This window comes from Emys orbicularis, chromosome 4, assembly GCF_028017835.1.
Source record: "Emys orbicularis isolate rEmyOrb1 chromosome 4, rEmyOrb1.hap1, whole genome shotgun sequence".
In the NCBI taxonomy this organism is placed as follows: Eukaryota; Metazoa; Chordata; order Testudines; family Emydidae; genus Emys; species Emys orbicularis.
The window spans coordinates 120,156,914-120,172,612 of NC_088686.1; the positions used below are offsets into that span (position 1 = coordinate 120,156,914).

At 55.3% G+C, this 15,699-nt stretch overlaps 1 pseudogene; it reads left to right on the forward strand.

Annotated features, from left to right (window-relative positions):
• Positions 1–15,699, forward strand: part of LOC135877806 (voltage-dependent L-type calcium channel subunit alpha-1S-like) — an 80,241-nt pseudogene that overhangs the window by 35,947 nt on the left and 28,595 nt on the right.

The following is a 15,699-nucleotide window of genomic DNA, read 5'->3' on the forward strand; positions in this document are numbered from 1 at the left end:
AGGAACATCTACAGAGCTGTGGGGCAGGACCCAGGGCTGGAACAGGGAGGGGGCTAGGGGGCAGGACTATTGGCAGAGCTGTGTGTGGAATGGGGGAAAGCATCACAACTTCTGCTCACATTCCAACCCCGCCAGAGCTCTAGGTTTGTATGTTGGTCTCAGGCTCTCACATCTGGCCCAGAATCTGAGAGCCCAGCCTCATACCTGCTCCCCATAGCCCAGTGGGCTAACCTGTGCCTCTTCCTGGCTCCCCAGCACTACAACCAGTCAGCTGAGATGAACCACCTCTCGGACAACTTGAACGTGGCCTTCACCATCCTCTTCACCCTGGAGATGTTCCTCAAGCTCATGGCCTTCAAAGCCAAGGTGAGTGTGGGGTGAAAGTCTGGGGGGCATGAGTCTGGAGAGGGGTGCTGGGGGGGTGCATAACGTGACCAGGATGTGGGCAGCCGTGCCCAGTGGTTGGAGCAGGAGTCAGAGCCCAGTGTCAGAACCGAGTTACCTGAGCTGAGACAAGGCAGGAGCTGTCCCAGCCATGGACAAATGCTTTGAGTAGCCACTGGACTGCTGCTACTGCCGCTGCTGGGCTTAAGAGCTTGTCTGCTGGCTCTCCCCACCCCTCAAGCGCGGTATCCACAGGCAGCCTGCTGCAGGCCAGCTGTGCTCGTTGGGTTGCCTGGAGACTGGCTCCGCTGCAGACCCCGATTCCTGACTGGCAGGTGTGAGTCCGGAGGGGGGCCCAGGGGGTGTGAATCTGGAGGAGGGCAGGGGCTCACCCCAAGCGGTGGGCTTGGCATTTTCTCCCCATGCAGCGTCCCGGGAACACAATCCCCTCGGAGCCTGGGGCCCCGGAGAGACCTGCCCACGCCCAGTCACTCATGTGGACAGTGCCACTGAAGTCACCTGGGCAAGGGCTGCAGGCTGACCTGGCAGCTCCTGAGGGGAAGAGCAGGGCCAATCCAGGCCACAAGGGGGAGCCCTTCCTCCAGCTACCTGTTCGCCCAACACCCCCACCCCCACTCCGCTGCTCTCACTTTCCTGGGTGTCTCTCCAATGGGGGTGGGAGGCTAGTGGTCCTCCCTGGAGCTCTCCGGACCCCCCATCAAACCAGGCTTGCGTGAGAGCGGCCCTGGGAGAGCCCCTGAACCTCCCCCCACCACAGCCACTGAGCCACGTGAGAGGCGAGGCAGAGCCCCCCGCCCTGCCCCGCAGGCCTGTCCCCAATGCCACTGAGAGACGGCCATCACCTCCGTGGTCCCTGTCGATGTGCCCGGAGGGGAATCCCTCCCCTGCCCGACCTCACGAGCGATTCAGTCACGTGAGCCGCTGCTCCATGGGCTGCCTTGGCATCCAATGGTCGCTTTTCCCTGAACCCCACCAATGCCAGCCCTCGGGGGTAGAGAACCCCAAATGTGGATGGTCCTCTGGGAACCAAGCCCCCTCCAGGTCATCCCTCTGAGCGTAAGGGATAATCACAGGTTGTCTTGCTGCCACTTGGTTCAAACAGATCCATGCCCACCGGGCACTTACCTAGTACAAGAACAGCCTCCTCCAGCCTCCCCCTGCCTTCCCTATACGCCTGTAGCCCCAGGCAGCCAGCGTGGGGCATGCCGCAAGAGCCGCTGCTTGCGACCCATACACAGTGATGTGGGCCGGGGCAGGTGCACTGCAGGGAATGTTTCCCAGTGCAGCTCCTTGGCCACACACCTCCCCTGTACTTGCGAGCCGTGTCTTCCCCGCCATCCCAGCCCTGACTCGAGCTCCCTTGATGGACAATCACACTGTTGCTGGGCCTGTTGGGGGCTAGGAGCGTTCGTTCCCTGGCGTGCCGAGGACTCGCCCAGAATAAGCATCGGCACCAATCAGCTGGGAAGGTCTGACCCCAAGAGCTCAGTGGGTGCTGGGTGCCAGCGGATAAGAGTAGACATGGAAGGAAATCTAAATCCAAGCTCTGCAGTGCTCTCTCCATCTCGAGGCATGGGGGGCAGCCTGGCCATGCTGGCTGTGTTCTGTGTGGGCAAACGGAGACCCTCCCTCTGGCGCGGTGAGTGGGGCAGCGGTTTGCAAGGGAGAAAGCGCGCTGCGCTCAGGAACGGCAGGTCTCCTCCGCAGGGAGTTTATAACCCCCCTGTCTGACCCTCAGCTTCTTCCTTTCCTTTCCCCCTGTTCGGCCCCCCCAGTCATTCCCACCTCATTACTCTCTCCAATCTCAGGGCTATTTCAGCGACCCCTGGAACGTCTTTGATTTCCTCATCGTCATCGGTAGCATCATCGACGTCATCCTGAGCGAGATCGATGTAAGTGCCGCGATGGGCGGAGGGAACGTGTCCGAGAGCATGGGCAGGACAGTGATGTCATGGCAGTGACAGCCTTGGCAGGCTGCCAGCGTCCCACTGTCACATGGGAGGCCCGGGTTCCTGCAGGACTGCGCGGGACACCGGTCCGGCTGGCAGAGCAACCTGGGCCGGGCAGAAGGAGAATGGGGCAGGGGCATGGGCACACGGGTTAACCTTCTCCTTGCTGTTTAAGAGACAGCGCTGACGGGATCTCTCCTCAGCCATTACACAGCCATGGTGGACCCCCCCTAGCCTCAGTGGCCCTCACCCCACCCCTCCTCCTGAATCTGCCTGGAGAGGTACCCTGTGGAAACTGCCCTTGTCCTGGGACAGAACCAGAACCTCAAGCTGACTCCGCAGTGACATATGCCAGTACTCCCCAGAGGCTGCACCCATGCCGTGCCCTGCCCGTGTTCTTTAAACTCATGCCCAGATGGCTAGTAATCAGCTCATTGGCCTGAGATCACCATAGAGATGGCTGAAAGGGTTCCCCTTGCCTCATGGTCCCTATAAGAAGTTTCTGCCCTGCGCTCCGTGAGGGTCAGGCACCGTTTCAATCTGCTGCGTGTGCTTGGAGTGTGTCAGTGTGTATGACGATTGCCACATATACCCGGTGCCTACTCTGTATATGTGTGCCTGTATATCCAATATACACCGGAGTGTATTCGGTATATACCGTCTACATGATACCACACGTGTACGCTGCAGTGTGTATGTACTGAGCAGCCTGCATACAGAAGCATTGTCAGAGAGGCGTGCACAGTGCATTGCTGGGAGCTGTGTACCTCGTTGCTAGCACGTGGCATGGAAACCGGCTCCATACACACATCGGGTGTGCGGTGCGTACAATCGACCCAGCTGTAGTCGGAGAAGTAGCTTCCGAAGTGAGCACTCCAGTGGGGTTAGCACGTCCTCGCTAATAAAAAGGCGCATCCAGTTGTCACTGCAGAGAGTCCCCGCTCTTTGTGCTGTCCCAGAGTAGCATTGATCCGTTCCTCCGCATCTGAGAGCGAACCATCGGCAAGGAGATCCGGCCCGGAGGAGATGAAATGTCATCCTCTCCTGTTCTCGGGCACAGCTTCCCAGCCCCAATGCACACCAGTCCTGCATGGTGGATTGCCATCCCTACAGCCCAGAGGAGCCCTCTGGCTGGCTCCGTTCTCCTGGGGCAACTGCACTGGCTGAGCGAGCTGCCGAACTCCAGAGAGCAGGACTCCTCAGAGCCGCCCCCCACCGGGTATTGGGTCATTGGCTCCATTCCCATGTCACCACCAGCTAACAGCAACCAAAAGCCCTCCTAAGCAGGACTGCCACCCCAGCTTTAGTGACCGGCACTGTGTCAGCCCCTCTGCTTTTTCACCATTCCCAGCCAGCACAAAGGACAAACCCCTTAGGGAGCTTGCAGAGGTCCCCAAATTGCCTGCTCATTTGGGCAGTTGCCAGCTGCTGTCAGGAGTTCCAGGCAGAGCAGCAGCTACCAGCCCCTTTCCCCAAGCGCCGAGTTGCCATCGAGCGGCTCTGTGCCCACGGAGTGCTCTCTGTCTGCTCGGGGGGCCTTGAAACACGTTCTGGGCTGCTGTGTCCTTCCCAGCAGTTCTCAGACATGAGGGCACCTGGGCTCCAGATCCCATTGTTGCTTGGGAAGGGATCCACTGGAGCTCTGGCTTCCCACTGGAAAGAGCTTGGCATTCAGTGGGTATCGAGAAACACTAACGGGTTGGGCACGCTGCCCAAGTCACCCCACATCCCCTCCTCCAACAAGAGACCTCGGGGCTGGTTTTTTGGTCTCGTTCCAGAGGGTTCACTCGGCCACCCCACGATCCCCCCACCCCTCATTTCCCCCTTGACATCGCTCCCAGGCACGCACCTTGACAGCCCCCCTCATGGCCACTGTCAAAGCTCCAGGGATAAGGGGAGATCCTGTCTGGCCACCAGGAGCTAAGGGACCCAGAGTTCTAGGGACCGTGCTGGAGGTTTTGGTTAGGGGGAACTAGGCTTAGTGAAGCCGGGCATGTAGCTGGAGAGCATCAACCCCACCCGGTAAGTACTCCTCTCTGCCCGCCGTTGGCAGCTGGGGTTTCTGGGTCATTGCAAGTGGTCATTGCCCATCAGGGTATGTGTTTGCACCTGTCTCACCTGGAGTCTGTAGCCTTGTCTGCTCTGGAGACTGAGCGATTGCTTAGGGCCCCAAGCAGCTGATGGGGGCTCCCTACTGGCTTTTTCAGTATGTGCTGTGTGGGGGCCCCTCAGAATGTTCCTGCTTAGCCCAATGGGCTAGCACTGCCTCTGGCTCTGGAATGCTGCTTCCTGCCCAAGCGCACAGACCCCGGGAGCACCGTGGTTTAGGGAGACAGTACCCTCACGAAACTCTGCCAACTGGGTCCCAGCGGCGCCACTGGGACAGGTTCGCCAGTAACAAAGCCGTCCCTGGCAGTTGTTTTCTCCCAGAAAAATGTTAACGCTGGTTTGCTATGACTATCCTCTCTTGCTTTCTCTCTGCTTCCTTTCTCTCTCCTGTTTCTGTGTACGGCTGTTCACTGACTCGTGTAAGATGGGGAGGAGAAGGCCTTGCTATTTGAAGCCCTTTCCTGAGTCACTCAGGTCCCGATCCAGCAAAACATTGAAGCACATGCAAGCGGTCCCAATGGGACTTAAAGTTAAGCACCGTTGCTGGATCATGCCTTGTGACCGTGATCCAAAGCCCACTAAGTCAATACACTCGTTGACATCACTGCACGGTGGGTAAGGCCTTATGAGTGAAATTCACTCCTGCACACAGGGCCAGCACAAGGGCTAGACACCACTTACGCCTGGTGTGACGCTGTAAGTGGTGCTTGTAGCTGTATTCCGGGCATAGGGGAGAATTGCTTTCTATCCGCGGACCATTTTTGCGGATCGAATGTGGATACAAATTTTGTATCCGCACAGGGCTCTAGGAATAGCTACTCTCTAGGAATTAACAAATTCAGCACACTTGGGTGAGAGGATTTTGTGTGTGGACACGAGCCGGGGTCGGGGCAACACCCGAGAAAGAGCCTGCATTAACTTGATAGTGAAGATGAACCCGAAGTGACTTAGGAGCTGAAGTCTCATTTTCAAAAGTGGCTCAGACACCTGGGAGCGTAAGACCTGCTCTGCACTTGAAAATGTAACTGTTGTGTATGTTGGCAACAGGCATGAATTTCTGACCAATATGTAGCTATAACAATGCCAATATAAAGCTGCTATGTACTTGTATTCCCGTTCCCATATGGGAATAGCTATCCCTGTATAAAGCACCTTCTACACCAGTATAATTGCGTCCACACCAAGGCAGGTTGTATTGCTCTAACTACCCCGGAACAGTTCAAGCAGAACAACTTTCTAGTGTAGACAAGGCCTATGTCTCATTGAACGTCACTGGGGGCTTAGGCCTTTAAGTTGCTCTGGTACTTTTGCAGATGTTTCCCCTAGTGCCTATCTTTAGGTTCCCAAGTCAGAACATTTCTCTTCCAGTCTTACCCAGCTTGATATTTCCTTCAAACTGCCCTAGGGGTTGGGCCTGGATTCAGATCTGCCTTGTTCTGTGTGTTAGATTTTGGGCCATCCTACCCTGTCTTCTTTCTGTCTCTCTCTCTCTCTCTCTCTGTTTCCCATCTTTCCCTTCCCTCCAAGGATCTGTGTCTCTGTCTGGCTCTCTCTGGAACCCAGCCGCCTGTTTCTCTTTCTCTCTCTGTCTCTCTTTTGTTTCCTGCCTCTCTGACAGTTTCTCTTGCTGACTTCTTGTTCTCTCGACAGACGTTTCTTGCTTCCAGTGGCGGACTGTACTGCCTAAGCGGAGACTGTAATGGCATTGTAAATATCAGCTGCATGTGCTTGCAGTGGGTCTCCTTATTTTTCTTCCTCTAGTTGTTTCTCTGCTGCACTCGGCTGCTGTATTTGCGTGGATTGCATGGTGTGAATCCAGGGAGCTGCTCTGCAATGCACAGGGTGACTCTCCCATAGCGGAGCGGGGGTAGGAGCTAAAGACACCAATGGTCTGGGAGCGAAACACACCCAACCTCTAGGAGCTCTTCTTACCTCACATTGAAATGTGATCTCCATCCATCTGTCTATCCATCCACCCCTCCCTATCCCACCCTGACCCATCCATCCATATTACACTTTTCTTCTATCCATCCATCCTTTGTCCATGAAATACAGCAAAACTCAACCAGAGACAGAACCATCTAACTAAGGTTCCATCCAGCTGTTGTACAGACAGGACAGTCGCTCTATCTGCTCATTGTATCATCTAACGCAACGTTAGTTTGTAGAAGGTCTCTCCCCAGCTGTATGCGCACAGCTTCTTACAATGTGATTTGGTGCAATTGCAGGGATACGTTTCTCGAACCTCCCTTTCTCTGCGGAAGGTTAGTTTCCCTCCTGGCCTGACATTGCCCTGGGCTCTGGGTTCCCTCAGTCCCTGTTCGGCTGTGTATGGTACAGAGCCTGTGCTGGTGTCGGTGGTAATTGATCCCCTGGTGATGGACAAAAGCCAGGAGTCCCAGAAGCAATGTTCCCTCTAATTTTTCCCACCCATGTGCGGAATGAATTTTGTTATGTGCACCAATATGGAGGTGACGTGTGACACATCACCTCCATATTGGTGAACATAACAAAATTCATGTGGTGGGGGTGGGGTTGAGGGGCTCGGAGTGTGCAAGGGGGCAGAGGGTTGGGGTGCAGGGGTGTGCGGGCTCCGGCTGGGAGTGTGGGCTCTGGGGTGGGGCCGGGGATGAGGGGCTTAGGGCTGGGGCAGAGGGTTGAGTGTAGGGGGTGAAGGTTCGGGCTGTGGGTGTAGCCTGATTTGGGGTGTGTTAGTAGTGTTAATTTAATGTATCCACTTAATTTAATTTTATTTAAATACATTTTTAATTAATTAATAAGTTTAATAATTTTACTAATTATTATTGTGGATATTAATTAGTATGGGTTTTGGCTCGCCAAGTTGTTTGATCAGAAGATAAAGTTCGTCCTGAATCAGGCTTCACAGAGTTTATAAAAGGAACTTCGGGGGTATGACAGGAAGTTTACACTGAGACAGATATAGTCATAAAGACCTTTTTATTAAAATCAATGAAGATAGTAAGCAAATGGTAAAACAGTTAGAATTACAGAGTTACAAATATCACAGTTCTTTAAGATATAGATATAGATATAGATATAGATATAGATATAGATATAGATATATGAATATAAGATTATAAGCTGCAAAGTTGATTTAATACTCACACCCTGTTTTGATAACCCGGTGTTGGGAGATGTGATACCACGCCTATGGCAATTTCCGTTTTCACACCTCTGGCAGAGGAAGCTAATGCAGAGCTGTTTACTCTCTTTTAATTTAACTCGAAGCTGTACTAAAATAAAAAATAAGGGAGCTCAAATCCCTATTTAACTTACAATTTGAAAAGAAATAGAAATATGGCCTATTAATAGTTAATAGCCGTGGTAGATGGGTAGCATCAAGACGTAGTTGAGGCAATGAAGAGTAGACAGGAGCAGATAGGTGGGTAGATTGCCTGCCTAATGGTGAGCTGCTTCTCCTTTTTATAGGGCATTAGTCGGAAATCCTTCCTCTTATGCCCAAATTTCATTCTTCCCCCACGGAAATGTTAGGGTACACTTACCCCATAGGCTAGTATGTATGTGCGTATGGATGACAGGTATGTACGCATTTGTGGTGTATCTGTTAGAATTGTGGGCAAAACCCCCCTTTTTTACCCTTTATTGCTATTGGTTCAGGTAAAGGTCTCTAGACATCTGCGTGGGTGTTTTGTCTAATTTTACTTTTCTGTGCTCCTAAGTCATGTGGGCCCTTTAACACCTCTCCCCCGCCCCCACAGTGAAGCTCTACATAGCCGCTTTCCTAGCCGCCTCAGACACTCTCCCCGTGCTCCACCCCAACAGCCGAGATCAGCTGAGACAGTCCCTGGCAGCCCCCAGCTTTGAATGCCGGGGGGACAAGAGTCTGGGGATCCTTAGTGCTGGGCAGGGGCCCTGACTGCAGTTTCCTTCCCCTCTTTGGTACAATGGGGCCCAGGGCTATTAGGCATTTGCCCAGGTGCTGGCTAGTTTTCTTTGGGCTCGGGGCAGTGCCGAGTTCTTTGGAGCTGGCGGTGTGTCACTGAGTCAGGTGTTTCGAGCGGCTGCACACACCCCTAGGGGAGATGGCAGGCAGTGTTTATGAATTGAGACAGAAAGAAAAGGGGAAAGAGAAGGCGAGAGAGAGAAAGGAAGGGAGGAGCAGGCAAGCGAGAAGCACGTTTTCCAGCTGAGATGTGACGTGCGATCAAAGCTCAGTGAAGCGGAATAGCACAAGGAGGCAATTTCCGACAGCCGGCGATGCAGAGGAGAAGGCTCTCGCGCCAGCAGTCATGAAGGAAGCCGGCGGTGGACAGATGGAGGGGAACAGAGAGAAACAAACTCCATCAGTTTGGCTGGAACAAGTGGGGGTGTTTTAAAGCAGAAGGCGGTACCCAGAGACCTGGAAGAGCTTTTGCTGCTGGTGCTGATACTGCTCTGGGTGGACAGCAGCACCCTGGAATGTGAGGAGAGGCCAGAGATGGAGGCTGGGATGCGATTTGGGGCTGAGATGGAGCTGGGGCAGGGATCGCAACAGGCTGATTTTTCAGACCAGGAGCCCTTTGGAGAGCAGAATTCGGGACACTTCACTAAACCCCTCGGGATAAACCCACTCTGTCCTTTGCAGAGCTCCCCCCATACGAGCCATCAAGAGGGGCAGCTGGGGTTTCAGTGTGGCAACCTGGAGCGGCTGGAGATGACCTGCTGTTTTTGCTGGACCACTGCCTCTGGCACTGGCACCACTGTGGTGTTAAAGCCTGGTGACCAAATGTCACTATCCCCATTGGGCAGCTGGGGAAACTGAGGCACAGAGCGGGTCAGTGATTTGCCCAAGGTCACCCAGCAAGTTGCTGGTGGAGTCGGGATTAGAACCCAGGACTCGTGGCTCCCCACATCGAGCATTAGGCCACAGCTGCCTTGTGGGGAGTGGGATCTTGTACTATGATCATCTGATCTCATGCCCATGGCCTGTGCCTGGCACACCCCCTCTGTCCATACAGGCAGGTCAGGTCTCTGCTCCCCCCTCTGCCCCACGCTGCCCAGTGAGTCAGTGTGCCAGCCATAGCAGCTCCTGGCTCCTCCCCAGCGAACGCTACCGAACAGGACGGTGCAAGGAGACAAGACAACGCTGACGTGGGCGTGGCGGGGGCTTTTCCCCACAAGCTGTGATCCTGGCTGATCAGCACTATGGAGTGTTTGCTCAGCTTGTTCCAAAAGTTATTGGGAGCCTTTGCTCCGACGCAGACACCTGGGGCTCCTGGTGGGGAAGGCAGCATGTGAGCTACAGGGAAGATGGGGTTAGGGCTCTAGCTAAGGAGATGGAAGGTCCAGGTTCAATTCCCTGCCCCAGGCTCCCTGGGGAAGTCACGCTGGGCCTCAGATCCCCGTCAGAACCTAGCCCTGCCTTACCGCCCGGCGGGTGCGAAGACTGGGATCTGTGAATTGCTTCGAGATCTGCTGACACGAAGAGCTAGGAGGTGTTATTACTGCAGGTCCCATGCCCAGCAGCGTTTGGCTACTCGAGTGGGTGTTGTGCTGTCAGTTGTGTGTCTGTGGCCCCTGTCGCGGAGCGGAGAGTTCCCACTCTTGCCAAGAGCTTTTCTCTCCTGATAGCCTCCTTTGCTGCACCTCCCCCTCGGGAGGGCTCCGATCCCCACTTCCCTCCAGACAGGGAGGGACTCGCGGGGACTTAGGGCAGCAATATCGTCTTTCGAAGGTCTCCCCCACCCTAACCTACCCTATTCCTTCCTTCCCTTCCTCCCACCCCACCCTGGTCGGCCCCGCTCTATGATCCAAACCAAACATGCCCAGCCAGCTCAAACCCTTTGCCCCCTGCCGTAGACCTGCTGCAGCCAGGGGGCTCTCGGGCCCAGTGTGGTGGCAACCAGAGCCCCAGGTGAAGCAGGAGGGACCGGATTCCATCATGTAACCCTTGCCGGTGGAGCTGAGCATAGGGGAGGGAGGCTCTCTTCTGGATCATCCTCGCTGGCATGTACTGACTTGGTAGCACTCCTCCACCCTCACTACAGCATGCAGCTCCCCTGAGCCGGCCCAGCGAGTGGGCTTACTCTAACACACATAACACCCAACTGCAGGAGAGCCCTGAGCCGGGCTGCAGATCCGAGAGATCCCTGGGCTGTAGTGGTGAACAGTGGGGGAAATGCCACCAGTTCCGCACAGCAGTGGCTCCTCCCTGTGGCCAAGCAGCCCCGAAGAGCTCAGCAGGTCTCCTGGGCCTGCTCCCTCCCTCCCCTCCCTGGGGCTTCTGTTCCCACTGAGCAGCTAAGGGGCGTGCTTTGCCTGCAGGATTCTGCAGACAATACCCGCGTCTCCATCACCTTCTTCTGACGTTTCCGGGTGATGAGGTTGGTGAAGCTGTTGAGCCGGGGGGAAGGAGTCAGGACCCTGCTCTGGACCTTCATCAAGTCCTTCCAGGTGCGTATGGACCAATCCCCAGTGTGGCTGGGCAACTGGCTTTGAAGATGGGACCTTCAGCCCCAAAGCACAGGCCTCTACTGCTCAAGAGCTCCATTAGCCGGTAGCAGCAGCAGGCTGTTAACCTCGATATGGACTGGTCACTAGCTGGCACGCACTTGACATGTATGTTACCCAAGCATCTAGGAGTTCAGGAGGAGCCAAGAAGGGCTTCCCAGATGCTCATTCATACTGGTGTCAGCATGTCTCAGAGCCTCAGTTGGCCCCATATTCCCCAGACCAGATCAGTAAGATCGCCAGCTCCCTTGGACAGGACCTTCCAGGACTGGAGGGGCGCTGAGGGTGCTCTCCAGCACCTCAGTCGTAGGCACCTCTTTGTGCTGAGATTGTGCATGTCCCTTTCTCCCTCCCTCCCCCCCCCCACCCAGTGCTTTTCCTAGCTACAGGGGCAGGGAGCTCCCTGTGCAGGCTGTGGAGTGAGTGACAGCAGCAGGAATGCTGGAGAACGGGTGTTTTTAGTGGCAACTTCCAGCCCCAGCCAGCAGCAGACAGCCTCACTCTCCGGCCAGCTGCCCCGCTGGAACCCTGGCTGGCACCAGAGCTTGGTAGCTCCAGCCCGGAGAACTCCTACTCCTAAAGCAGGCGGGATCCACAGCGGGGATAGGCTGCTCCCTCTCAGCTCCACTCCCACATGAGCCCTGGACCCTTTGTCTCACAGGCCCTGCCCTACGTGGCATTGCTGATCGTGATGCTGTTCTTCATCTACGTACGCTGTGATCGGGCTGCAGGTAAGGAGGTGGGGACAGCGCTGGGGCCCCGGCTGGCAGGGCGTGGGAGAGCCAGGATCCAGGGAGCAGGGGTCACCCCTCGGGCACTCCTGCCGCACGACAGATACAACCCCACTGTCTTTCCACCAGGGGGGTCTCAGAGTGCTCTGCAGTCACTAGTGAATCAAGCCCCAGCAGCCTCCCTGCCAGGGGGAGGCCACTGTTATTATCCCCATTCCGCTGATGGGGAAACTGAGGCACAGAGCTGTCAAACTCCCCCGGCTTCACACAGCAAGTCAGTCGCAGAGCTGGGAACACACCTTGGGCCCCTGACTCCCAGCGCTGTGCCCAGTCCACAAGGTCATCCTGCCAGGCCAGCCCTTTCCCTGTGGTGCCAGGCTATTGGCTGGAAAGGAGCCAGCGGGAGCAGTGGTGAGGCCAGGAGCGGGAGCACGTGGGGTGGAGGGTAGCAATGAATGCCTATGGCAGGGCGTTCCTCTGCAGGGCAGCTGGGACCTGAGCATGTCATTCACAGATGTTTGGGAAAAATCGCCCTGGTGGATGGAACCCAAATCAACCGGAACAACAACTTCCAGACCTTCCCACAAGCCATCCTGCTGCTCTTCAGGTCTGTGTAGGCTCCACCCCTTCCTCATCCCACCTCATCCCTTCCCATTCCATCCCCTGGGGGTGCCCGGTACAGCCAGCCTGGGGGCATTTGTAATGCAGAGCCACTGCTGGGGGAAGCCAGCCTGACTTCCTCGAGGAGCGAAGACCCCAGGCTAGTCCCTCACTCCCACGGGTCATTAAAGGGCCCCTCATATGTGCCATGAGGTTGCACTGGATCACAATGCACCAGTCCATGGTGGTACAACACAAGGGCCTGGGTCTCCCTACACGGAAGCAACAATGAGGTGTAACCATCCTGGCACTGTCATCCTGGCCATCCCCAGGAGCTGGACCCAGCACCTCCAGAGCTGAACATGGAGCTTGTGCTGCGGGGCTACGATCCAGAGCCTCAAAGTTATTTCGGCATCACACGCGGCCCCTGAAATCGGTGGCATTGAAATACCTTTGAGGATCTGGGCGTAAGTCCCGCAGCTGGCACGGGCTCATCCTAGCCGCTGGGGACCTGGCACAGAGGGGGAAGTATGGCTCGCTGACCAGCTGGTTACGGTTGCAACAGGTTCCAGGGAAAATACACTGTGGGTTCAGGTTGTGGCCTGAGTGTGCCTTGCGGCCCACACTGGGCTCCCCAGAACTCGCCCAAAGAAGACGCATGAGCCCTGTTGGGGATGCCCACAGCCCATCAGTGGTGCCTGACTCACAAGTCAGAGGTCAGCTGGGCTTGGTGCTGAACGCAAGGCCAAGCTGGAGCAGAGCGGGTCGGAAAGTTTTAGTTTTTCACCACCCAAAGACGCTGTTGGGCTGAAATTGCAAAGTTTCTTGGGAACGTGTTGATTTCAACACCAGTTCTGATGGCAACGTTTCCAAATGATTTGAATCAAAACTTTAAAAATGTTTAATTCCTTGTCATCTTAGGTTAGGTTTGTTTCCACGTTGTGGAAATGAAGTGGTGTGTTCTCCATGCAGTAGTTCTACTAGACAGGCTGTGAAACGCTCTCCGGCTTGGATTGGCTGCCCATCGTGGATCGATGTAAGGACCAAATTGTCCCTAACATTCGATGTTTCAGAAATGAAATACTTTTGACTGGAGCCCTGACTTCCACTCCTCTGTTCTAACCGCTAGACGTCACTCTTTTCCCAGATCCAGGGATTGAACCCAGGAGTCCTGACTCAGTCTCCTGTTTTACCTGCTGCATCGTACTCCCCTCCCCGAGCGGGGGCTAGGACCCAGGAGTCCGGACGCCTAGTCCCCTGCCCATCCACAGCTGGGACTAGCACCCAATAATATTGATTCTCGGCCCCTGCTGTAACCACTAGCTCCTGCTCTCTTCCAGCTAATCTCATCCCATACTTCCTGGGCAGGGCAGCCCTTCCCTGCAGAGCCTAGCTGGCATTCTCCCTTTCTCCCTAGGTGTGCGACAGGCGAGGCCTGGCAGGAGATCCTGCTGGCCTGCAGCTACGGGAAAAAGTGTGACCCCGAGTCTGACTGGACCCCAGGGGAGGAGTACACCTGTGGCACAGGCTTCGCCTACTTCTACTTCATCAGCTTCTACATGCTCTGCGCCTTCCTGGTACGGCTCCTGATTCCGGATCCCCTGGTGTTTAGCTCCCGGTCTCTTCATTGTCCTTAACAGGAGAAGGGTGAAAGTGGAGGCCATAGGATTGTGCCAGCCGGGGACCAACCAGAGAGCGAATGCCAAGGCTTTCTCCCATGAGCTCTCCCATGTCACCCCAGGTCCGGGGCAGTCCAGAGCAGTCCAGCAGGGTCCAAAGGGTTCAGGGTGTTCTGCAATGCGCAGCTGCCACCCCCCTTCCTGCGAGGCTGAGGGTATAGCACGCTTCATTCGCCAGTGGCAGAAGGAAGGCTGGGAAGAAAAACACCAGTGCTGCTCCAGAACTCAGTCACCAGGAGGTGCTGTCCTCACCCTCCAGAGCCCACCCCCTGGCAAGCCACTGAGCTACCCACAGTCATGCTGGAGGAGTTGACATGAATGGGCTGCCATGCGGATTGAGGACAAATGTCAGCATCCGTCTTGCGGGGGCGAGGGGAGGATTCGCCTGTGGTTCTCACAGGTTTTACTGGCTGGGTATGAAATATTTCCAGGGAGCTAAGGTCTGTTCCCTGCCCAACGGTAGCTGCAGACTCTGCTGGCTTCAGGAAACCCTCTCTGCTTGGCCCTCACTCAGCCCCTGCATGAGGGGATCCATCCATTGACCCTTTTCACCCTCTTTTTTCAGCCTGGGATCCTGTGGGGCACATGGGTCCTGGGTTGGGTCTTGCTCTGGTGAGAGCGAGGCATGTAAAAACAACCCTCTAGTGTGTTCTCCATGCAGTAGTTCTACTAGACAGGCTGTGAAACGCTCTCCGGCTTGGATTGGCTGCCTATCGCGTATCGATGTAAGGACCAAATTCTCCCTAATCCACACAGCAGGCCTGGTCCCTGCACGATGGGTCCCCCAGGGAGAAGACAGAGAATGTCTGAACGAGGATATCGGGGCTGAGATCTAGCAGGCAGGTTGGAGAGGAGAATTTTGTACAAAGTGTGTAATTTGTCAGAGGAGACCAACCAGTAGCAGTTTAGAGCACAGGGAAGATAGCAGGGCACCAGGCCGTGCGCTGTCATTTTATATACGTCCTTCACATTTGGAGACCTCATGTCCTGCCCTCTCTGGTGCATTGTGGGACAGACGCTCAGCTGACTTCAATGGGAGCTGCTTTGTGCCAGCTGAGGATCTGGCTCCGCATCTGGTCCCCTTCACGTACGCTCCTCTCTTGCCAGATTATCAACCTCTTTGTCGCTGTCAGCATGGACAGCTTTGACTACCTCACGCGGGACTGGTCCATCCTGGGTCCTCACCATCTGGACGAATTCAAAAGAATCTGGGCAGAATACGACCCGGAAGCCAAGTGAGTGAGCACTGGTCTGTGGCTGGCCTGGGTCTGAGTGGCAGCCAGGGAGGCCAGCGGATTATTTCCTTAAAAGGCTGAGAGAAGTTAGCACAGCTGGAAGGTGCTGGATTGGCAGCCTGTGGGACTGAAGTCCCCTGTTTATCCACAGCTCAGCCATAGCACAGTTAGCGTCAATACCAAGGACTGTGGCAGATTCTCCAGTGCTGGCAATTTTTAAATCAAGCCTGTACGTTTTTCAAGATGTGCATTAGTTCAAAAGGAATTATTTGGGGCAAGTTCTCTGGCCGGTATTATACAGGAGCGTTGACCGGTTCTGTTCCCTGCTACCCAGAACGCACAGGTTCACAGACAGGCCCTTGAGCTTGAAAAAGAATGTCATTTCTTCACTGCTTCAGTGAGTGATCAGGCCACCGAAACAGGGCCAAACAGGCGCACCCCCAGGTTCAGGTACTCGCCTTGAATACATTGTTACAAAGTTATTCATTATATACGGTATAAACACTTTCCTGCCTAGCCG